This window comes from Balaenoptera borealis (assembly GCF_965194805.1).
Source record: "Balaenoptera borealis genome assembly, chromosome: 9".
NCBI classification, from domain to species: domain Eukaryota; kingdom Metazoa; phylum Chordata; class Mammalia; order Artiodactyla; family Balaenopteridae; genus Balaenoptera; species Balaenoptera borealis.
In genome coordinates, this window is record NC_138873.1 from 39603047 (window position 1) to 39628256 (window position 25210).

Sequence of the window (25210 nt, forward strand, 5' to 3'; positions counted from 1 at the left end):
AAAGAGACTATCAGGCCAGTCAGTTTCTATCATTTATAGAAGTGTTTAATGAACCAGAGAAAAGTATCTATTTCTCTATCCTTACCAGCATTATGTTCAATAACACAGCTGAAATAGTATTAGGGGTCCAAATGAATTTTTTAGTGCCATGAATCAAATTTACTAAAGGCCATTTCTTTTTCTTTCTCTTTAAAAATTTATTGATGTAGAGTTGACTTATAGTATTATTAGTTTCAGGTGTATAACATAATGATTCAATATTTTATAGGTTATTCTACAAAGTTATTATAAAATACTATTTTCTCTGTGTGGTATACTATATCCTTATGACTTATTTATTTTGTAATTGGCAGTTTGTACCTCTTAATCCCTTCACCTATTTCACCCTTCCCCCGACCCCACTGTCTTGTGGTAACCACTAGTTTGTTCTCTATATCCGTGAGTCTGTATCTGTTCTGTTCTCTTTGTTTGTTTGTTTTGTTTTTTAGATTCCACACATAAGTGAAAACATACAGTATTTGTCTTTCTCTGTCTGACTTATTTCACTAAGCATAATAACCTCCTGGTCTGTCCATGTTGTCACAAACAGCAAGATTTCATTCTCTTTTATGGCTGAGTAATATTCCATTGTATATATATACACCACTTCTTCTTTTATTTATTTTTATTTATTTATTTGGCTGTGTTGGGTCTTCGTTTTTTTTTTTTTTTTTTTTTCTGTGCGAGGGCTTCCTCTAGTTGCGGCAAGCGGGGGCCACTCTTCATTGCGGTGCGCGGGCCTCTCACTGTCACGGCCTCTCTTGTTGCGGAGCACAGGCTCCAGACGCGCAGGCTCAGTAGTTGTGGCTCACGGGCCCAGTTGCTCCGCAGCATGTGGGATCTTCCCAGACCACGGCTTGAACCCGTGTCCCCTGCGTTAGCAGGCAGATTCTCAACCACTGCGCCACCAGGGAAACCCATACATCACTTCTTCTTTATTTATTCATCTGTTGATGGGCAGTTAGGTTGCTTCCATATCTTGACTACTGTAAATAATGCTGCTATGAACATAGGGGTACATATATATTTTCTAATTAGTGTTTTTGTTTTCTTTGAATAAATACTCAGGAGTGGAATTGCTGAGTCATATGGCAGTTCTAGTTTTAATTTTTTGAGGAACCTCCATACAGTTTTCCATAATGGCTGTAGCAATTTACATTCCCACCAAGTGCACAAGAGTTCCTTTTATTTTTCTTTTTCCTTTTTGCTGTTCTGATTGGAAGGTTTCCACTATTCTGCCTTCCAGTTTGCTTATGCATTCTTCTGTATCACCTAATCTGCTGTTAATTTCTTCAAGTGTACATTTTATTTCAGTTATTGTATTCTTCAGCTCTGATTTGCTCTTTTTATATTTTCTAATTCTTCATTGAAGTTCACACCATGTTCCTCTATTCTTTTCCCAAGTTCAGAGAGCATTTTTATGACAATTGTTTTGAACTCTTTATCAGGTAAATTACTTATCTCTATTTCATTTGTATATTTTCCTGGGTTTTATTCCTCTGTCATCTCATTTTGTTTTACTTTCTCTGTTTGTCTATATGAAGTTAGGTGAAACAGTTACCTATCCCAGTCTTGAAGGTGTATCTCTGTGTGGGAGCATTCCTATGCAGTCTGCATGTGCCCCGTGACTTTGGGTGGGGAGCTGGATCTTAAGTGAGCTGGGCCAGAGCTTCTCCTTGGGCGTGCTGGTAGTCACTGCTTTGGTGAGGGATGAGGCTGGAGCTGGAGGGGCTGGAGCCACAGCCCAGTGCAAGCCATGGCTTCTCCCATAGTGCAATAGCAGTCACTGCCTTGGCAGGTAGTGGGGCTGGAGCCGGAGAAACAGGAGCTGCAGCCCCGTATGGTCTTCAGGGTATTCTGGGGAAGACTTGGCAGGTCAGCCAGAGCACCAGGCACTTTTCATTCAATCTACTGTCTCTGTGCTGGAACCCAGAGGGAGCCACTCTCTGCACATGCTCTTTAAGAGTGGAGTCTCAGTTTCCTGTAGTCCTCTGCTAAGCCCCACTGGTTTTCAACACCAGGTAAGGGGGCTCGTCTTCCCAGGTCCAGACCCTCAGACCAAGGTGCCCAACGTGGGGCTGGAACCCCTTGCTTCTTAGGGTGGATTGCCAAGCTTGTGATATGCCCCTCCTCCTCTGGGTCACCTGCTGTCGGCGTGGGGAGGGATTCCTGTGGATCCTGATGAGATTGTTTCTCTTCCCCTCCTACCCGTCTCAGTTGTATCCTTGGTTGTAGAAAGCCTTTCTACTAGTCCTCAGGCTATTCTCAGAGAGAGTTGTTCCATATGTAATGTAGTTTTGGTGTGTTTGTGGGAGGACGTGAGCTCAGGCTCTTCCTACTCTACCATCTTGATCTTGCCTCCTCCTCTAAAGGCCATTTCTTAGAGCCATAAGGGATTATTCCTAATTTCAACGAAATATCAGAAACTTGAAATTCATGAACTAATTCTTTCATTCAATAAATATTTGAGTGCCTACTTTATGCAGCAATGTACTAGAATAAGGGAAAAATGTACCCACCCCCATGGAATTTAGGTTCTCCCAGGGGAGAGGGAGATTAAATACTAACTTCTCAAAGTAATTTAAAAAATTATGACTGTGTTTTTTATGTTGAAAGAGAAGTATGGTGTATCATTAAAATATACAAAGGAAGGATCTAACATAATCTGGGATTTCAAAAAAAGAGTCCTTTAGAGTTTATTTTTAATTCTTTATCTAAAATAAAATAAGATTTGGACACATACATAGTTCACCTGTTTCCACTGGTGAATGAAAGTTTTACTTTTACATAGAACGGCTATAGGACAACTCAAAGAGAAAAATATTCAAAAATTAGGAAAAAGAAGCTGGCATATTCTGTTAGCAAAAACATGGATATGTTGTTTCTATGAGTTCTTATTAACAAATCTCTCACACAGGCGGGATGGTTATATATTTGAACGGGAGAAGATAATTTGTTTTTTAGAAATGAATTTAACTTCCATTTAAATAAATTAGATTTGATTTTTAAGTTACTTTGTGAGATGATTCTTACAAGTGGATTAAGGTTTTCTGAAAATGAACAGGCTGAAAATTAAGAGAATATTTCCTAAGAAAAAACATGCTGGATTTGAGTGACTATAAATTTGTGGAAAAACAAATCTGGAAAATATGTGATGCTCAGCCCTGTGTACAGGTTTGTCCAACTCTTGTGAAAATGAGATGAGACTCATAAAGCATGAACACTTTATCGCATAGCCCAAGGGATAAAAAAAAGCTATTCACACTTTTTAGATTGAATTCTAATAACTTCTAAAATATAAGGAAAAATAAATAAATAAATAAATAAAATATAAGGGATTGGTTACCAGTAATATAATTTGATTTTAATAATAGAATAGTTTTTTAAAGCTCAAAATTTGCTGGATATGTTTGAAAGCGAGAAGGAGGGAAAGAGGTTATCAAAAACAAATTTAGTGGGGAAAAAAAAAACATTGAAAGGAGAAACACAAAATGACAAAATTCAATTCCTGAAGATGCAGATGAACGAACTGTCCTTTTGATGCCAGAAATCGTTCTTTCGCTCTTTAAGTATATGTAAAAATGTCCTGACTAGGTTTTAGACATGCTACTTTTTAGTAAGCATTTCTGTTTTCATCTACTCAGTCCTGGATGCGTTCTCAAGTCTTGTCAGCTAAATCAACAGATGTCTTTTCTCATCAGTCTTATCAAAGATTTTAATGATGTGTATTATTTTTTTATCCAGAATTTTGTTGTTTTGTTTCCACAAAATATAAAACTCTATCATTTGTTCTGAAGCTTATATTAGCCTAGGTAAATTAATCTAAAACTATTCAAATCTCTCTTAAATTGAACATGAGTTTAAAAATATGGCAGAACTGATCCCAATCATTTTCTTTTTTTTTTTTGCAGAAGTTATACTACTGTTGGTTACTTAAGAATTTTCTTAATTTTATTTTGTATTTAGTTCCTAGAAATCTCTTCTTCAAAGAGATCTTCAAAGAAATCACTTGCTATCCTGTTGCTGTATGATTTATACAGATGCTTGCTCAAAATAGCCAAATTTGAGAATGTCTTGTGCACATAAATAGTGATGTATATCAAGCTTTTCTTGATATTTAACACTTGTCTTCTATATTCAAACATATTGTTACTGATGGTGTTTAATGAACTAGACTTATTTGTTGAGTGAAGAAAATAATCAAGAAAAGATTTACTAAGTCTTTGAACCCATAAAACATTTTTTTTACTATTATTACGCAAAGGAGAGTGACCATCTGTTCTCTATCTCCATTGAAGCCAGAACATGAGGAAATAAATTGCAGTATGAGGTAGTTAGGCTAGAATAATTGAGGAATTTCCTGACAGGGTTGTTAACACTAAGATGAATCAGGAAGAGAGGTTGTGAAATTTTCTTAGATTCTTCCCTGCCCCTATCCCCCTTAATATGCTAGTTTGGTCTTGTAATCTAATAGACTTCTCCAGATTTATTTGTCTTTACCTATGATTTCACAAATGTGTTTCTTTCAAGTTTAACATCAGAGGGAGGACCAGGAAAAACTAACAATAATCAAATAATAGCTGAGATTTGTTGAGTTTTTATTATGTAGAAAGCTCTGTGCAAAGAACTTCGCATGCTCTTTCCCATTTGAATACAGTAACAAATCAGGTAGTTAGTTCAGTCTACCTGGATTCTGTGTAGAGCTCTTAGGTTGATGATGGCTACCACACACCAAAAAACTAGTTACTGGTAGTCGATCTGTATATCTCTTAAACTTACTCTAAGGATTGAAGAGTCACCCTTCTATAACTGTAGTAATTCACATATTTTGAGAAGGACAGAAATGTAGCATGAGAGATGACTTGGTTAGGTCACTTTGGATATGTTAGTATGGCACTGAGAGCCTGACTATTAATTTCATGGAGCTGTATCAGGGAACTTGTTATTTCCAATGCTCCATGTTATCTCTGAATAATTCAGTGAGCTGAAGATCATTGTTTTTCCTTCCAAAAGGCAGAATGCACTTCTGCAAAAGAATGAAACCAAGTGGCTCTCAACAGTCATAATGTAGAAAAGAAACCCATGTTTTCAAAGGCTCTAGACATTTGAAGCCCAAATGCTAATATCCATCTCATTGTCATCTCTTCCTCTTCTGAAACAAACCCTTCTCTTTAGGTTTTCATAATGGATAAGTCTTAGATCTTTCTTGAGTTTGTCAGTCCCGTGTGATGAAGCTTATTTTTGTGTTTGTTCTTTGTGTTCTTTTGATTGTAAACTTTAGCAACAGGGATGGGCCTTGATTTTACAACCTTGTATGCATGCAGTGACTTCATTGATGGGAGATGTAGTAAGTCCAGCTGAAGGAAATAATTATGATAGAAACATGTAAGTTGACAGTTTGCTTGAATCACCTGAGCTGATGAAAGAACATTTTCCTCTTTTGATAAGGTTTCCCAAATGGACTCACTTTCTTTAGCTATGCTTGCACTACTATTGCTATTTCCATGAGTTCTAGTCTAAGTTTCATGAATATTAGGAGTTCCCAAGAGTGGGAGCAGTGAACAAGAAGTCCAGAGCTCTGAGTTCTAATCGAGGCTTGCTGTTTGAGTCACCAAGATTAAACTGACACATGTTTCAAAACTGAAACAGATTTTCTTTGTGGCTTTTAGGTTGTTTTAAACAACTTTTTTTTTTTTTTTAAATTATTTATTTATTTATTTATTTTTGGCTGTGTTGGGTCTCCGTTTCTGTGCGAGGGCTTTCTCCAGTTGCGGCGAGCGGGGGTCACTCTTCATCGCGGTGCGCGGGCCTCTCACTATCGTGGCCTCTCTTGTTGTGGAGCACAGGCTCCAGACGCGCAGGCTCAGTAGTTGTGGCTCACGGGCCTAGTTGCCCCGTGGCACGTGGGATCTTCCCAGACCAGGGCTCGAACCCGTGTCCCCTGCATTGGCAGGCAGATTCTCAACCACTGCGCCACCAAGGAAGCCCTAAACAACTTTTAAAATAATTTTTTCAGAAGAGCAACGATTAAAAACAGTACAGGGGTATCTATAAGGCCAACTATTTCTTAGATAATTCACAGATAATTTAAATTAAACACCTTTAAAAAAGTGAGTGAATAATTTACCAAGTTTTGTCATTGTCCTCTTGTCTTTGTTTAAATTTTTCTTTTCTTTTTTCTTCTTTTTAGAATTGTTGATAGAACTCTGTCATTCCCATCCACGTGGACAAGTGGCCTTTAAATTTTTGGGCTTACAGGAGGGCAGTATAATACAGTGTACATTTGTTTGGGCTCTATAGTTAAATATTCCTGGCTTTTAGCAGTGTGAATTTGGGCAAGATCATAAGCTCCTTTTGCTTGACTGGGGAAATGGGGATAATAACCATAACTCAGGAAATTGTGAGAATTCAGTGAGATAATTCAGATAAGATCATTAACATAGTCCTGTCCCACGAGCTTGTACGCCATGAATGTTATTTCTCCTCCTCCTCCTCTTCTTCTGCTCTTTCTCCTCCTTCCAAGGCTTCTTTGAGTTCTAGAACCCTTTGAGAAGCTAATGAGAGCTCTGACTCCAGCAAGTGAACATATGTCTACATATTTTAGATAACTTAATAAAAATTACTCAAATGATTGATTCACAGTGTAGATTATATGGTAGAAAATTTTATACTTTATATATTGAAAGCCTTTTATTTTGATTAAAATAATGGCAAAATGAAGACTATAATTATTTAGCTGCATTTCATTTTATCTATAATTCTGTTTTATGGTTATTTTTATTTTTTAAATTAATTTTGTACTAAACTTTTTATTTTGAAATAAATTTAATTTAAAGAAAAGTTGTAAAGATAGTACAGAGAGCACCCATATCTTCAATATCTGGCTTTTCCTATTATTACTATATTATCTAAATAAGCTAAGAAACCAAAATTGGTACATGTATTAACTAAACTCCAGATTTGATTCAACTTTAACTTGTCTTCCATGAATGCTTTTTTCTATTCCAGGATTTAGTCTTGGGATAGAAATTGTTTATAACCATCATGTCTCTGTAGTCTTTTCTAGTTTGTGAATTCTTTCCTTTTTTTTCATGATCTTCACATTTTTGAGAAATATTGATTGGAGATTTTGTAGAATGTTCCTCAATTTGGGTTTGTCTGATATTTTCTCATAATTAAACTAAGGAAATTGAGGCTTAAAGAGGTCAAGTAACTTGACCATACCAGTAGGAGCTGGATCTGGAACTTAAAATAAGTTTTCTCCATCCCAAAGTATATGATTTTTCCACTATATATGAATTACACATATATAAAATATACTTTAAAAATTTTTTCATAATATCAAAATGTCTGAGAGTAAGGGGTTTTAATAGTTATTTTAATAATCTCATTAAATTTTTTCTATAATAGTTTAAGATTAATAGCTATTTCACTTGGATACAGTAATACAAAAGTGATTTTGTGGTCACGGTATTCCCAGATCCAAGTATATTCTGAATATTGTTACATTTCTAAAATTCTCCAGGTGGATAAAAATTCATTTTGTTAAGAAGCATTTAGCTGAAGGTGCTGCTGAAAGCAGTCTCACTTCATTTTCCTCAGAGTGCACACTTGCTGCTAATTTTGTTTTTGCATTGAAAGTAAGCATCAAAAAAAAAAAAAAAAGTTTGACAGGTACAGGGGAAAGTCAAATCAGAGTCTTGTGAATATTGTTTGAGAGATGTTAATTTTTAGACATCCAGTTCCTAATTCTCAAAGATACTTAAAATATTATTAAAAGTCATTGAGTATGGAAAAAAATCCATAAATTCCTGCAAAACCTTGTAAAATAAATTTCCTGGTAGCTGAACAAAGAGTTGAATGAGAACGAAATATGCAGGTGAAAAGTCCATTCCCTGTTTCGATTTGGATAACCCTCACTAATTGAACATGAACTAGAATAACTGGTCACTTCTCTATTTCTGTGTTTCTTCTAGAATGGTTTTATGTAGCCTGACATTATAAGCTCGCAATAAAGTTTGCTACTCAGAAGACAAGTGATTTGAGGTACAAGGGAAAGGTGACTGTTTCACACTTTTGATGGGACGTTATGACAGAAGTAAAACAAATCAAAATAACTGAGTAGGCATTGAAGTGACATCTGTAGAAATCTTAAAAAGTAGACTAGCTTCTCACTGGTTTAGTATGGCCCTGATTATCAGTACATCTGGGATTCAAAAAGAGAGAATACCAGGCAAAAGTTTAAAGAAGGTGAGGGACTTCCCTGGCGGTCCAGTGGTTAAGACTTCACCTTCAAATGCAGGGGGTACCGGTTCCATCCCTGGTTGGGGAGCTAAGATCCCACATGCCTTGTGGCCAAAAAACCAAAACATAAAACAGAAGTAATACTGTAACAAATTCAATAAAGACTTTAAAAATGGTCCACATCAAAAAAAAAACTTCAAAAAAACTCTTTAAAAAAAAAGAATAAAGTAGTTGGCATTTTTTTCCATCCTTCCTTACCACCTGTATTACAGTTTTTCCTTCTCTAGAATCACTTTCTGTTATTTATCTAGATCACTCTTGCCAAGTGGAAAGATACAGTTTTAAAACCTTGGTGTATGTTCCTTAGAGTCTGTATTTTTAAAGCCAAACCCTTAATAAGAACAGGGATCAATGATATGTTTTCATACACAGTGGCATCTGGATAGGAAACATATTTTCAGCAATTAGACCATTAAATCATTCAAAATTTATCCATTTCTAAGGTCAGCCTGGGATTGATATTTTTAAAATTATCTACTTTAGCTACAAGAAACAAGGACAATTTACTTATCCAATAATATCTATCAAACACTTACTATGTATGAGTCAGGCACGAACTCATAGTGATCAACATCAGACAGAGGTCCCTGCTCTCATGAAGCATATATTCTTCGGAGGCTGCAATAATAAGACATATATACACAAGTAAATTTTGTCAAATGGTGATAAGTGGAAAGACTTAAAAATAGGAAAGTAAATTGTGCATATATAAAGTGATGGGATTGTAAACTTTTCTTCCTTAAGCAATAGGATGGAACATACATTATCAGAGTGAAGGGATATTAGTATATACATAATTATTCATATGTATTTAGATTATTTTTCCCAGGCAGAACATATACTGACTTTAAAATTCTCTTTTAATTCTGCATTCCATTTATGCTCAAAATGGCACATGGAGTTCTGCAAATTCAATAGAAATTAGAGTCTGTTTCTGGAAGAGTGACAAATGTGTGGGCACTTATCCTAGGATTCAGTAAGTTTTTCTTGGAGACTTTGCTATTAGAACAGAAATCAAAGAGTCCTATCACCTTCACTAATTTATTCAACAAATATTTATTGGGCTTCCGTTATGTGCTAGGCACTGGATATACATGTTGTCAAGCATGGAGCAGAAAGAGCTCTTGATGTCACAGAACTTAGGACCTGTAAGAAATATAGATAATAAATCATTTCAACAGTTAAGAGTATCAAGAAAGGTGAAGTAAAGGGTGCAATGAGAATACACCACAAGGATATGACATGGACACCAGTGGTCATTTAGAGACTTCTTGGGGAAGTAAAATTAACACTGAGACTGCAGGAGGAGTAGAAGTGAGCTAGTAAAGTGTTGGAGGATTCTGGAAGATGGAGAAGGTGGGATAATTGAGAGGAGGCAGAGATCAGCGTTTCAAAGTTCTGTAGGCAAGAGAGAATATGGTGAGTATGGGAAGCAGAAAGGTTGGGAAAGCAGGAAAAACCAGTGATGGAAATGTAGGCAGCCCTGATTCTCTTACACTTTATAGTCCACGTTAAGATTTTGTTTAACCTTATCCTAAGGAAATGGGAAGTTAAGCAATTGTCTTAATAGGGTAGAAAGGGGGCACAATGAAAAAAAGTTAATTTACAGAGCAAAAAAGTGGATAGAATTGGGCATGATTGGGAGAAAGGGGATCAGTTATGAGGATATTGCAGTAATATGGGTGAGAAATCCTGTTAAGTTGGATGAGGATTGTGGCAGTGGTGGAAATAGAGGGATAAGAAAAACAGGAGATCAGTGATAGTTTAGATATCAGTTATGCTCAAAATATCTCACTTTGGCCATGGTCTGGGAGACAGCTTAAAAATCAAAAGCATTACTGGGTATTAAAGAAGGAGGATGTTTCTTAGCGAACAGATATCTGAACACTTTAAGGCAGGTAGGCAAAGAATTTAACAGCTATTGCCACAAGTTCTGTACATATTTATACTGGCTCCAAATGAGCTCAAACAATCTCATAAGCATAATCAAATTAACACCAGAACATCATTTTGAATGAAGTAAACTGCCAATAGTATTGTTTGATGCCTGTCTAAAGACTATATATTTTCTTGACTTTTGAGAGGAGATGCTGATTGTTGGCCCCTTGACATCACAGGAATTAAGTAAGTTTTATAAGCTTGGTAAGACCTTAGCTGCATCCTAAGTCCCAGTCCACTAGTGGGTGTGAGCAGGCATGCACTTGGTTGTGGGTTTGTGGAAGATGGCTTAACTTAGAAACAGTGGAGAACAAATTGAAGAGTTTCTGAACAGCAGTATCATGCCTCTTATAACGCGTAAAATCAGAATTTCTGGTGCTCTTTTGCCACCTTTTGCCAAAAATTTGATTTGGAATCAGCTGTGTGATTGATGACACCTGTTTACTTTACTGAAGAGATATGACAACTTCTTTTCTGGGTAGCGCTGTACCCATCTTTGCAGGAACGGTTTGCAGGCAAGTGAATATGGGAATAGCATTCTCATGAAAACAAGCTCTACCACAAATGGAGAGAGATACAAATCTCATTAAAAAGACATGGAAGCAACCTAAATGTCCATCGATGGAGGAATGGAAAAAGAAGATATGGTGCATATATACAATGGAATATTACTCAGCCATAAAAAAGAACAAAATAATGCCATTTGCAGTGACATGGGTGGGCCTAGAGATTGTCATACTGAGTAAGTAAGTCAGACAGAGAAAGACAAGTACCATATGATATCACTTATATGTGGAATCTAAAAAAATGGTACAAATGAACCTATTTACAAAACAGAAATAGAGTCACAGATGTAGAAAACAAACTTATGGTTACCAAGGGGGAAGGGAGAGGGGAGGGATAAATTGGGAGATTGGGACTGACATGTACACACTACTATATATAAAATAGATAACCATTGATAATAAGAACCTACTGTACAGGGAACTCTACTCAGTACTCTGTAATGACCTATATGGAAAGAGAGTCTAAAAAAGGGTGGATATATGTACATATATAACCGATTCACTTTGTTGTATAGCAGAAACTAACACAACGTTGTAAATCAATACTCTAATAAAAGTTAATTTTAAAAAAGGCCAGTGAAAATCAGGCTATAGACCAAAAATGACTTAGGCATGTCAATAAAATAAATGGAATAATTTTTGCTTTTCTTCCTTTGACCTGGGGATCTATATTCTTTTTTTTTTTTTTTTTTTAATGTCTGAAACATTTATATTAACATATTTCCATACATATTTCCATACAAGTACAAATATAAGATTTTTAGAAATTTCATGTAATGTCTGAAACATTTATATTAACATATTTCCATACATATTTCCATACAAATACAAATATAAGATTTTTAGAAATTTCATGTAATGTCTGAAATATTTATATTAACATATTTCCATAGGGATCTATATTCTTAAAGCTGTAAGGTATGATGTCTTGGCTTAGTGATTTGAGAAGCAGTGACAGAAGTGAAGAGTTTGCCTCTGAGAGGTAAAAATGTTTTTGAGATATGAGGACAGGACACTAAAAGAATTATGGTCTGAATAAAAATTTTTTTAAAGCAGGTGAAATGTAAAAATAATTTACAACATTATTCTATAGCATACAACTTGAGATTTTACTGACCATTCATTCTGAATGTTTGCTCTTATAGACTTTCTTCACTTAGCCCTGGTTACTTTCTCACAAAGTCAGCAAACCTGTAAAGCATTGCAGAGTTGTTTATCTTCTGCAGGTACATGGCTCAGTGAGCTCCTTGTTTAGGTCAATGCAAGCATATTGTTATTTTTATACTTTTGGGGGAAATACACTGAAGGTTTTGTCCCTATTATTCTACTTGAGCAATTTCATACATATTGTTAATGATGGACTGACAATAGCTAGATCTGACTTACATAGCAGTGGGCTGAAAAGATTATGCAGTAGTTTTGACAGATGTCAGAATGCAGTTGACCCAAAATACTGCCCTTCTGCTGACTCTCATGCCTCTAACCCGACTGACATATGTTTAGTTTGTAATATTTATACTGCCCCTTAATTACCATATTCTAATACTTATTTTAAATGCTTAGAATACAACTTTCCCTGAGAAGACATTGCACATTCGATATCAACCCATTAGTAATGATTAATTTATCTGATTACCTATTATCACTTGTTGTTACAAACTTCAGGTTAGGTCATGAGAAAAAATGTTAATTTTGGTTTGGCAGAGACGAATAGAAGTATTAGAAACTAGAGTTGGCATGATCTCACGATGGGGGTTATGGGAGGTGTTGAATTGGGCAGTGAGGGAGCAGTGTGCCAGCACTTGTATGGTGGAGTTCTAACAAACTGTGACTTGGACAAAAATTATGGACTAAGGCAGGGGGTGTTATTGTAGCATAGCTAGTTAAAGGCACTGTCTTTGGAATCCAACAAATCTGGGATAGCATCCTAGCTCTGTCACTTAGTAAATGTGTGGCTTTGGGAAAGTCACTTAACCTCTCAAAGCTTTGATCTAGAATTATTTTTATGCACTTTGTACAGAAATCCCTAAATATGCTCTAAGACTAGATAATTTAAGTGACAATTCATAAAAATGTTTAGCCATAGTTTTCAGAGATCTTTGTCTCCCAGAGACAGAATCATGGCCTTTTAGAAGTAAGGACCTTATTGCTATCTATCATTCCTGAGAGATACTGAAATCCATCATATTTAGGGTGACCACATAATGCCTCTCAAATCAGGACACCTTTGAAAGTGAGAGGAGGCACTTAAAACAACTAATATATAATAATTGATCTAGAAGAGGTATAAATTGGAATTCCCTCAGTTAAACTATTTCAATCTAATGATGTTGAATGTTTGCACATAGGACAGAAAAGTTTAGAGACAAATTGCCTGGGCACCTAATAAAGGCAAAAGATTCTAAAAAGAATAAATGTTTTCTCTTCCCTTTCCTCCTGAACTGTTAGTAAAAACTATATCAGCATAAAGCATTTTTGATTTATTCTACTCTATGTAAAATATTGCTATAGTGAATCATATATCTACACAAATATTTTAGCAGATATATTTTTCTTTTAACTTGAGTTCATCTGTAATAAGAAATTGAACCAATCAAAACACATTCATATGGTTACATTTAAATATATCTACACTTTAAAAATAATAAAGCTGATTGACTTTAACTTTCATTCTGTTGATGAATAACTGACATATTAGTCTGAACATGGAGTCAGTAACAGTGCATTAATATCAGGTTTCTAATTTTTGAACCATTAGACTTATTTGCTTTCTCATGTCTTTATTTCCCTATGAATTAAATAGAATTTATACCATTGACAGTGAAGGACTCTGTAAACATCCTCTGATTATTGATCTTATAGAGGTAAGATGATAATATAAGTATCATTCACATTCTATTCTAATACCTGATTATTTTAGGTGTCTTAAGCGGGTAACTAAAAATACCAATATTAGCATAATTTACTAGTTAATTAATTTAGAATTTGTGTTTTTCCATGAATGATTTAAGAAATAGTACAGGAATATCTGTATTTAAAAAGATAAATGATTTAAAATAAACAAAAGGAAAATAAGATTAGAAAGAAAAGATGACCTCTGGAATGATGTTAGAATATAAAACATAGGTCATGAATTTATATCTGCTTCCTGGAAGGGGTACATAAATATGTCCGTTAGCTTTAGCAGTCGAAAAAAAAGAGCAAAACACTGTGAGATACAACAGTGAGAAAGTCCATAGGCAAAAAATAAAACCACTGGTCCCCCAGAGCACGTACTCATACTGAGAGTAGAAAAAAGTTTCTTCCATGAGAAATGTACATAGTATGACTTCCTTCCCATTTCTACAAGGTTAGTTATGCTATCATCTAATAATACCAGATAACATTATTTTCCCTTTCTTAAGTTACTGATTCCAACACTAAAAAAACCTAACAATCTACCTTATTTTTTTAACCTACTCATTCAAGTAGCTTGTTTTTGTACTGTGTATGTAACGGTTTGATGTTTTAATTGTATTCTTCCTATATCTGATATGAAAATATGTATGCAGATTGCAATGTGAAGTAAATATTTATGAACTTTCATCAGATTGTTTAACATAAATGCTCATGTGAAGGCACACTGTTTTAAAATGTAGTCCTCAGTTCTTCCCATATAATGTCTTTTTTTAGTTACAGACCACTCTAGCCTTCTTCCCTATAGGAGACACTATTTTTCTTATGTCAATAGCCTTAAGATTAAGAAAGCTGGTTCAGGGAGCTGTGTTCCACTGTACATGATATTCTAAGGGGGTTAAAGGGAGAGAATTTTGGCCTGCGGATCTTGCATCTGTGAGTATGAAGTAGATTTGTCCGATTTGAGCATCAGGGTTGCCTCTGCTAAAGCAAACTCACCTCTGTGAATGTGAGTATGATGCAAAGTGTATTTTTAATATGCATCTAAAATGAAGACTAAGCAGTTTTTAAAAATTATACATAACACAAATTGGAGAATGGGCAATCATCTGGCAAATTAAAAATGAAAATAAATGTTTGCATTTAGGAGCTCCAATAAATATCATCCCTGTCCTCCTCTGGGTTTGGAACTAATTGAAATACAGACTTAGATTCCAATAGATGAAGATTTTAAAAATAAGAATTTGAGATAGCACTTTGACCTGTGGCCACATTTAAGTCTCTGAAAATGTAATTAAACTATGATCTCTCCCTTGGTCTGGTAAGCTTGCTGGAGAGATTAACATGTGTCCTGAGAAAAGGATGCTCAAAAAGGAGGATCCAAAACCAATGAGGTTAGATTTGGCTTCATGTGGCAGAAAACTCAAAATAACAGAGGCTCAAACAAATAAAAGTTTATTTTGCTCTCATGTATAAGAAGTCTGGATAGCGGCTATATCAGGGTGTGTATCGTGGTGCTGTGGTCGTTAAGGAGCTGGGGTTCTTTGTTTACTAGCTGTGTTACCTTGGAAAATTACTTCTTCTTACGAGTCTCAGTTTCCTCATATATAAAGTCAGTGTAGTGATGTCTGCATCTCAGAATTGTTGTCAAATTTGTTGTTAAAATTAAACAAGATATAAGGCAACCATCAGAGTAGGTGTAGTGTATACTATTTAACTTTCAGAACTACAGGTGAAAGTAAAAAAGTAAGAAGTCTCAAGATTTTAAAAAAAAATACATAAAGAAGCAAAGGTGAAACTACAGTGACAGAAAACAGAGCTGTAGTTGTTAGGGAATAAGGATGGTGTGGAATTGACTCTAAAGGGAGGTGGGAATTTTTTGGCATGATGGTATTGTTATATGTCTTGATTTTGGTGGTGATTATGTAACTGTAAACGTTCATAAAAACTCACAGAACTCTACATGTAAAAGGGTGAATTTATTGAATGCAAATAAAAGTATATTTTTAAAAATGGAAAAAACCCATAAAATAGAGCCATAAAATTAAAAGCTTGAAGATTCCTTGATTTGTAGGCATATGCTAAAACATACATACATACATTATGCACAGAGATATACACTGAATAATTATACACTTTATTGCTTGATCTGCAGATGGACAGGATTAATCTAGAAAAGAGAGTCCTAGATTTTTAGATCTGGAAGAAACCTTATAAGCTGTATAGACTAATCACATTAAAAACTAAGAAATTTGAGGTCTGTCAAGATGACGTGATTGGTAAAGAAAGGACACAAATCTGTTTCTTTGATGGCAGAGCAGTATTTAGAATCATGTTTCCTATTAGAGTCCTGTGCATTCTGCCATGTCATAATTTCCTTCTTTAAAAACATTTTTTAGAGCAGTCATAATTTTTTAAATTAAAAAAGTTGCTTTTTCTAAAGTAGAAAAATATTAATACTAATCTTAATTGCTGGATACAGAAATCAAAACATTTAGCACTATTCTGAACTACAAGCCAGATGAAAAATACAGGGAAATTTGAAGTTATTGTTGAAACTCCTATAAGTCACATGAATACCAGAATAGCTATGTCACTTTAACTGTGTGTGATTGAATGCCCACATTTTATTAAATCATCTCTGTAGCTTTGGTATAAAAATTCTGGACAAGATGTCAAAAGACTAGGAACCCATCTTAACTTCACCACAAATCTGCTCTCACTTCATGAGTAAATCTTATTCCCTTGAGCTCTTAGTTCCCTCATTTGGTTTGGACTAGATTAGCACTTTTCAAATATTAGGAAACACATTTAAAAAATGAAATCTCAAATGGAACCTTAACATCTTAAAGATTATAGAAAACTGCTTCATCTGAAGCAGGGTGGGAGCCTCTGGTCCCTACCACTCAGCCTCCTCCACCAACCACTCTTCAGGCATACTTTAAGATACTGCTCTGGAGTCTTAGGGTGCCAGGAACACAGTTTAAAAACTCCTAGAAAAGAAGTCCTTAAGATTCTTTTCTCTTTGAAAATACTCTAATTTGTGAGCCCAAAAATGAAAGGAAAGGCATTAGGCATTTGTTTTTCTAGCTGTAAGAAAGATGAAAAATAACAGATACTATGTAAGTCTTTTTCAATACAGTTGTGTGTCATTTCATTGAGACTTTAACCTTTGCCTTAAAAAAAAAGGATTAAAGAACAAAAGAGAATAACTAGGGCTTCCCTGGTGGCGCAGTGGTTGAGAATCTGCCTGCCAATGCAGGGGACACGGGTTCGAGCCCTGGTCTGGGAAGATCCCACATGCCGCGGAGCGACTAAGCCCGTGAGCCACAATTGCTGAGCCTGTGCGTCTGGAGCCTGTGCTCCGCAACGGGAGAGGCCACGATAGCGAGAGGCCCGCGCACCGCGATGAAGAATGGCCCCCACTTGCCGCAACTAGAGAAAGCCCTCACACAGAAACGAAGACCCAACACAGCCATAAATAAATAAATAAATAAATAAATAAATAAATAAAAAGAGAATAACTATCTTTTTGTTTGTAGTAAATCCATGTTGTAGAACGTTATCAACAAAGCTTGCATCATGAATATGTGTATACTGGGGCCACAGTAACTTGGACTAACACCTGCAGTAACACTGCTGCTGTAGGTCTTGTATATCCAGCATTAGTCCAATGGGAGAGCTTGGGAGGATCTATCAGGAAATTTGGTGATTATCAGTGAAATAAATACTATTGCCAGATTGTCCTTGGTCATACACAGGCAGATTATGGATTATAAACAGACACACAAATAAATGTTCTATGATGATAAACAAAAAGGCAGAAATAAGATTCATTACAAGAACACAGTGAAGAAAACTTCAAATAGTGTTGATGGTATAATAAAATGATTAAAAACAAATATCATGGGACTAAAGTGTAGCAGCCTGGATGCCGCAAGTTTGTATAAACCCAGTGGCTCAGGTATATAGTATAAAATAAGCATGTTTGTCCAAAAAGAGAAGCAATACTGACCCCATAATAGTCTTTTGCTACATACTTGGGCAAAACTATCACCGGCAGCAATGTTTCAACACAGACAAAAGCATCAATAGTAGAAATGAGATGAAAGGAGTTCTAATTTGAATACTTGTATTTGGGGATACAGATAAGAGGCTGTGACAAGGAAATCCTAAAACACAGTGGCTCAAACAAAGTAGATGTTTAATGTAACTAACTAGAGGGAGGCTGCTGAGTCATTTAGGAACCCAGGTTCTTTCTATATTGTTGCTCTGCTATTCCCTAAAGTTGTCTTCAATTGCTTGGTGGACACTGGCTCACCACTGTTTGCTTTATCTACTGTGAGATGTGGAAAGATAATTAGAGGGCAAGTGACTTTTCTCTTTTAAAGATAGAAGGCTGAAGTTGCCCCCATTACTCTTGCTTAATTACCATTAGCAAGAGACGGATCACATGGTCACATGAGGCTGCAAGGAATGCTGGGAACTCTAGTTGGGTGATCATATCTTGAGGAGGAGAAGAGTGTTCCTAAAAGGAAGGATAAGAGAAAGGAAACTAGAGGATAAAGTCTCTGCCACTGAATGTAAACCCATTTGTGTAACGAAGTTTCATTTTGCAATGCAGGAAATGCTTTTATGTTAGATTAATGGAATAAATGAGGGGCCTTTGGCTGAGGGAAAATGAAAGACATATGTAAGAGGGAGATAGAATTTTTACTTACTTTGTAGCATGATTGTTATGAATGGAGAGCAATGGAGTTCTGATGTTGATATCCTCTTGATGCAGAGCCCCTTTGAGTCATGTGTGGAATACAAGTTCCACTTTGATTTGTATTTTCTGGTAGTTTAGGGAGCAACTGGTTAAGTCCTTGCAGAATCTAACAAAAATTTGGTTTTATTTTCATCAGACTTCTCTGAGGGAATGATAGTCATGCAAACATATGTCAAATTGTCTGTTCAAATTCTTAAACATTCAACTTCAATCCCTTTTGGAAAGAAGACATGGAATAAATCCAATCTATTGGGGGAAATCTATATGTTATCAATATTTGACTATAGGGATACCCTCAGTATTATTGACTTTCTGTTAGGAGACTAAAAGCTGTATATCCAACTTGGCACTCACATAGGGTGCCCCTTGAACAACTTGTTCCAAGCTTCTGACTTAACTTCTTTTGTAGGATAGCTAGTAATATGTATTTAGTCTAGGATAAATTTTGGTAAATTAACTAAACTTAGTAAATCAGAAGTCCTATACAAGAGTTAAGTACAGTCATTTATATGTGGATTTTAATCACTTTTTAAGGTCAAGTTTGCAAACAGCGTAAATGCTACAAACTTACTCTCTCACATTTTCTTTCTCAAATTCCTGAATAGACTCCTACAGAGTTACACTGTTTGTGTTTGAAAGATCATATCCTGACTTCTCCTATGGAGGCTTTGCTCAGTTTAGAAAATTTTTGCAGCTGAGGTGAAACTATAGCTTGCTGGGGAAAATCAACATGAAACAATTGATCACTCATCCAAAAACATGAATTCTAACAGGTGGTAACTGCTGAAAAAGTATGCTGGCATCAGATGATAAATATGCAGGGGAAATAATTCTGCAGATACACAATAATTTCTAAAATAATTTTTTTCTGTTTAGGGATCACTTTTTTGGGGGCTTTTTATTAAAAGGAGAACTTTGTTTTCCTAAGTGAAAACAAATCTTTATTTCTAAAGGGCCAATATCCTGCTGTTTTTACCTATATGAAGTTATGTGAGATACCGTGGTATGCTACAAAGGAAATTGCATATGGAATTTCTTCACTTAAAATCAAAGTTCTGTGAGTGAAAGTGTAGTAATTAATAACTAAACATCATATATTCATAGAAAAATTTCTAGTAATTGAATAAAAGAATAATCACAAAAACCCAAATGATTGATAATTTTCCTGCAACTGAATGGTTTTTAAGTGTCCTCCAAAATTTGATCCCAATATTTAGACTAAATCTACAAATTTATATCCTTATTTAGATATTTTTCCCTATAATGCTAATAATGAAAGTCCTTAATTCATGTGATTATGGTAAAGATTAAAGTTTGGCTAACTCTTAAGCACTGTGCCTGCCACATAGTTGCATACTTGATTAGTGATTATTCTTATTATAGATTCATGAATTCCTAGAATGGTTGCTAATCAAGCTGTTTCATAAACCTGAAGTCTAATTTACATTCTGGACTTGAAATCCAGGTAAAAGTAAAAGCAAAGCATCATTTATTATGAAGAGTGCTTTGATTATCTTTGATCTAACATGTTTTAAATTTGCATGGCTTTATAAAACAATGTCAGGTGGACACCCTTAATTTGATTTCATGTGACAAAATTGTATGCAAAAAGAACAATTTTCCCTGAATTATAAAATCCCTTATATAGTTAAAGAAAGAATTTTCCCCTTAAATAAAAAAGTTCCCTATCAGGGACTTCCCTGGTGGTCCAGTGGTTAAGACTTCATCTTCCAATGCAGGGGGTGCAGGTTCAATCCCTGGTCAGGGAGCTAAGATCCCACATGCCTGGCAGCCAAAAAACCAAAACATAAAACAGAAGCAATGTTGTAACAAATTCAATAAAGACTTTAAAAAGTGGTCCACATCAAAAAAAATCTTCAAAAAAAAGTTCTCTATCATATATATATATGAATGTATACAGACACAAAATATACACAAATATATAAAAACAAAAAATATATATACAAAATAGAGAATATAAAAGGTGTTCTTCCCCAAGGAAGAGAAATGAAAACTAAAATGATTTCTGCTGGGAATTCCAAGGCTCCTGACTTGAGGATGTGAACTGTTACAACAGTTGCATAATTTGTATTGTAATAGACAGTATCTGGTGAAAATTGACTGTATAAGCTAAAATAGTAGCTTATACAATATTTTTCTAAAAATGTTATATTATGCTAGTACCTAATCGAGTTTTATCTCTATATTACTATTTTTATTTGTACATTCTCTAGCAGCAGACAAAGTTGGAAGTTATAAATAGGGAACTAGAACTCTTATGTCCCAGCAGCTGAGAACAAGTTTGGTGACATGAAAAAGGTGAAACTGTCATTTTTGGAAGAACGCTTAATCTGCTCTGCGTTGGATGACAATACATCAATCCCTTCAAAGAATTAATTCACTTTACATTTGTTTTTGCTTTTTTTTGTGCACCGAAATTTGACCTTTCTGTGAAGTCAAATATATTGCTCCTTTATGATTTATCTCACTAATTTAGAGTGTCCTTCTTATTCAGGGGCTAGTAAAAAGTCACTATTTTATTCTAGCATTTTATCTTAACATAGTTTTTATCACTTGAAATTTATTTTGGTTTATATGAAAACATGATCTAAAGTGATTTGTAGCCAAAATAGCTAATTGTCTCAGAGCCATTTATTGAAAGTTATTTTCTTACCTTGTTCATTTGACCTCCTTATATTATGTAATATATTATTAAAATTAATATTAAGTATTCATAGTATTTCTTCTGTTTTATTGATTATTTCTGTCCTTATAGCAACACCAAACTCTTTTAATTAGAGTACCTTTATAGTATGTTTTAATATAAGGTAGGGCTGCTTCCATCTTATTACTCTTTAAAGAGAAAATTTAAGTAAAACTTCTGCAGGTACATGTATACATGGAAAACCTATTGGGAAATTTTTTTTAGTCAGCATCCTAACACATTCTCCCATCCAGGCTCTCAGCCATGGGCATAGTATAAAGGATCCCTCTTGCTGTGTCCCATTGCTTTAGGGCATCTCAGAAAGTTCTGCCTCTGAACTGCTTCCTGAGTCTTGCCTGTGCTTATTTTATACATTTTTCTTTTTAAAAATCAAAATCAAGTTCTTATTTTCTGATTCTCTTTTGGGTCCTGATAATTTACACTGCTTCAAACTTGTTGAGACAGTTGTAGTTCACTCTTCACTCTGAAGACATAGACAAGTTATATTTGTTCTTCTGCCCTGGAAGTGTGGTGAAAGTTGGGGAGAAGTGAGTATGGATTGCTACTATGTTAATAGTGATGTTATTATTTACTAGATTTATCAACTACTGTCCAGTGTTTGTTTTCCTCTCTGTATTTTATAGTGCTAGCTATATTGTCTTCTTGTGCTTATGGGGGTCTTGCACCATGCAAGCCAAACCACAAAGCAGGACCATTCCTAGCTGCTTCTCTTTGGTATTTCCCCTCCAAATTTTACCATTTAGCACCTAAATATGAAAATAAACCAGTACTACCTTATACCTACATTGATGCCACTATTGCCTTTAGGGTTTCAAAAGAAAAACTTTTAATACTGATTTCTAAATTTTTACTTAGGAAATAAAAGTTGATTGTATGCTAGCCTGTGTTGAATTTTCTTTTAGATATCAAATCATATTCTCCTCTAAGGAAAGGGGCATAGCATTTATTCAGGTTAATATTGTAAAAGGGAGGCACAGAAAACATAGATGTTGAAAACATTTTCTGTAATTTAAATCAATGAGACACTTTATGCAATCTTAGTGTACAAAAGGCAACTGGTAACAACTGGATATTTTAGCACACAAGACTAAAGATCACAAACTGTATGAGATTAAAAAATATCCATTGTACATAATCTTTAGCAACTTCAAATGCTAAATAATTATGTTTAAAAAACTAAAACCAGTTTTAATTGATTTGGACACAATGAGTATATATATATATATATCTTCACTTTTCATGTGGAGATATTGCAAAAATAAGGTACATGATAAACTTCTGTGACTTTTTAAAGCTTGAAATCTTGGTTTAAAGAAGTAATTTTCCTTTCTAAAGCATGCATCTGAGAATAGTATCTATAAGTATTTTAAAATTTTCTTGAAAGTACAACTTGGTTAATTCTTAATGATAACTATGATTTTCATGAGGGGGAAAGAAGAGAGAAAGTATATGAAAGGTCAGTTCCTAAAAATTTAAAATATTAAATGTTGCCCAGTCAATGTATAGCATTATAATCTATACATTGGTCATAACAAATTCAAAGCATTCAAGATTTAGTTGCCTTTGGTAACATGGGCCTGAGCATAGAACCTTTTCAATTACTTCTCTTCAAATATGACCTAATGTTTTGTTTTGTCCACACAAATGCATTCAGAGAAAATATGGACAGTCTTTCACAACAAATCCCATATGTAGATATGGCTTTAGCTCTTAAAATGAAACATTCATACTTTTTATTATGAAATTTTAGCTTTTTCTGATTAAAGGATTGAAAACAAATGTTTATTCCTTAACATTGTTCTCTGATTTCACATTGCTTGTTTCAGCGTGAAAATGAACATACTACCAAGTTGATCAGTCATGATGAGAATAGAGTCCAACTTCTGATTCACTTCCACATGGTCAGTGCCATACAGGCACAGGATGAATCACAGGTGACCACATTTCCACATATGTTATAATCATTTAAAAAAATAAATAGAGTTTGAGTCACTTTGTAAAAACAGGATGAAAAACATGTAGTTGAATGAATGTGGTCTAGAAATGGACTCGGATTTTTGGAGTTAAATAATTAAAAAGGTACCAAATAAAAGAATGAATTATTGAAACATTCCCTTGAATCTTCGTAGGCTATTCTTATCTTCTATGAGTTGGAGAACTGCTTTAGGATCTTTCATAAAGTTCCTTATTAACTTACACTGACACTGAATTTTTAATGTCAGAGACTTTTCTTAACACTTTAAAGGCAAAATATAAAATATTATTTCAATTAAAAGGACAAACTCTGACAGATCTATATAGCTTTCAAGTTTAAAAAGTTAAATAGTTCTAAGACTTACAAAGGCCTCATTAGGGAGAATTGAGGGTTGATGTCACCTAATTAATCCTGAAGGACTTCTGGATTTTGTCATGTAAATGGCAATGGCCTTTGTTAATGCTTAATTAGCTGCTCAGTCATTAAAAATAACTTTGATAATCTCCTGTACACCTGAAACTAATACAACATTGTTTGTTAATCAACTATATACTACAATTTAAAACAAAAATTTAAAAAAACCTTTGATTTTGAAGTGTTCTTTTATACAAATTCAGAAGAGTTGAGGCAGATTAAGAGGAACTACTGCATAGTTATTATTGATCATTTAGCATTATATGAATATATGTCTTCAATTGATGATGGTTGATTTCTACAGAATACGAGAAACATTTATTTCATTGTCATTCTATTAATAATTGCATTCAAGGCTATTTTACAGATTTAAATTATTGCGATTATCATCTTGACAATGTTTAACTTCCCATAATTTGACCAGGGTCTTCTGGTCAGGAACTTCAAAAACATTTTGAACCTGTGTGATACTCCAAAATAGTCTTCTTTAAAGCTCCTGGATTTTGAGCTTCCTGCCAAGCATGTGTCCCTGAGGCACTCAGTATTTTAGTCTAATCCCGTGTCTTCCTAATGCTCATCGAACTAGGTCTCCAGAATTCTATTACCTGGAAAGATATCAGATGCAGTGGGCCACAATGACACTTGAAAATGACACATTAATATCAGTCAGGGCAGTAGCCACTTTGAATCCCATGAGAAAAGTGAAAGAGTAGCAACCTGGAAAATCCTCACTAGTCCATTTTCAGACCATCTGGTCTCTTTCTTCAGAATCATTCTACAATTTCTCTGAAGTTACAAGTGTGGCAGTTCATGTATGAATTTTGCAAAATGAAGTAATAGGCTCTGGTAGCTTGTGAAATTTTTTTTTGAATTTATAAGCCAGTCTTGAATAGCAGTTGCTATTAGTATTTTAAATGTATTAGTATTTTAAATCTCAAGGTCTTTATTGAAACATGAAGCTTAGATGCTTCCATGGTTCTTCTGGTCATAGTTTAATTTTTTACTTTTATTTCCTAAGTTGAATCTGAGGTACTTTGTTGAGTTTCGTGGTTTGATAAATATTCTTCTAGAAGAGCTTTTACCCTGTTTTTGATTTAGAAATATCCAACATGCTTTTACTTATTTGATAGGTCTTGTCTAGTATATCTTTATATTAAAAAGTATGGCTTTATAATAAATATTACTTAATAGTACAGAACTATGTTTATACTTTCTCTTAGATATAAAGTTGAAAGGCAAAGGCAAATGGGGGCTTGTTTCATTCATATTTAAAATTTTCATCTGTTAAAGAAGAATAATAATGCATAGAACAAGATTACAGTGGACTGTTCAGACAGAACCAACATTTCAGCAAGAAGCAGTACTTCAAAATAATGACTACAAAGCTCAAAGAAGGCCCACTGAGAAAACTCAGACTTGATAATGTGACACAAACATGCCAAACCAGTGGAATAACATAGCTACACACATAAAACCTGAATGTTGGAGCAGGCATTATCACAGTCGGTAAAATTACCATAGCCGAAATGATTAGAAGGGATTATAAGCAGTCCAGAGAAATAAAATTAGAATGAAAAGACTAT

At 34.6% G+C, this 25210-nt stretch overlaps 1 long non-coding RNA gene across 3 annotated transcripts in view; it reads right to left on the reverse strand.

Annotated features, from left to right (window-relative positions):
• The window catches only part of LOC309635288, a 106624-nt gene that overhangs the window by 46258 nt on the left and 35156 nt on the right, over nucleotides 1-25210 (reverse strand). The gene's annotated exons all lie outside the window — the stretch shown is intronic.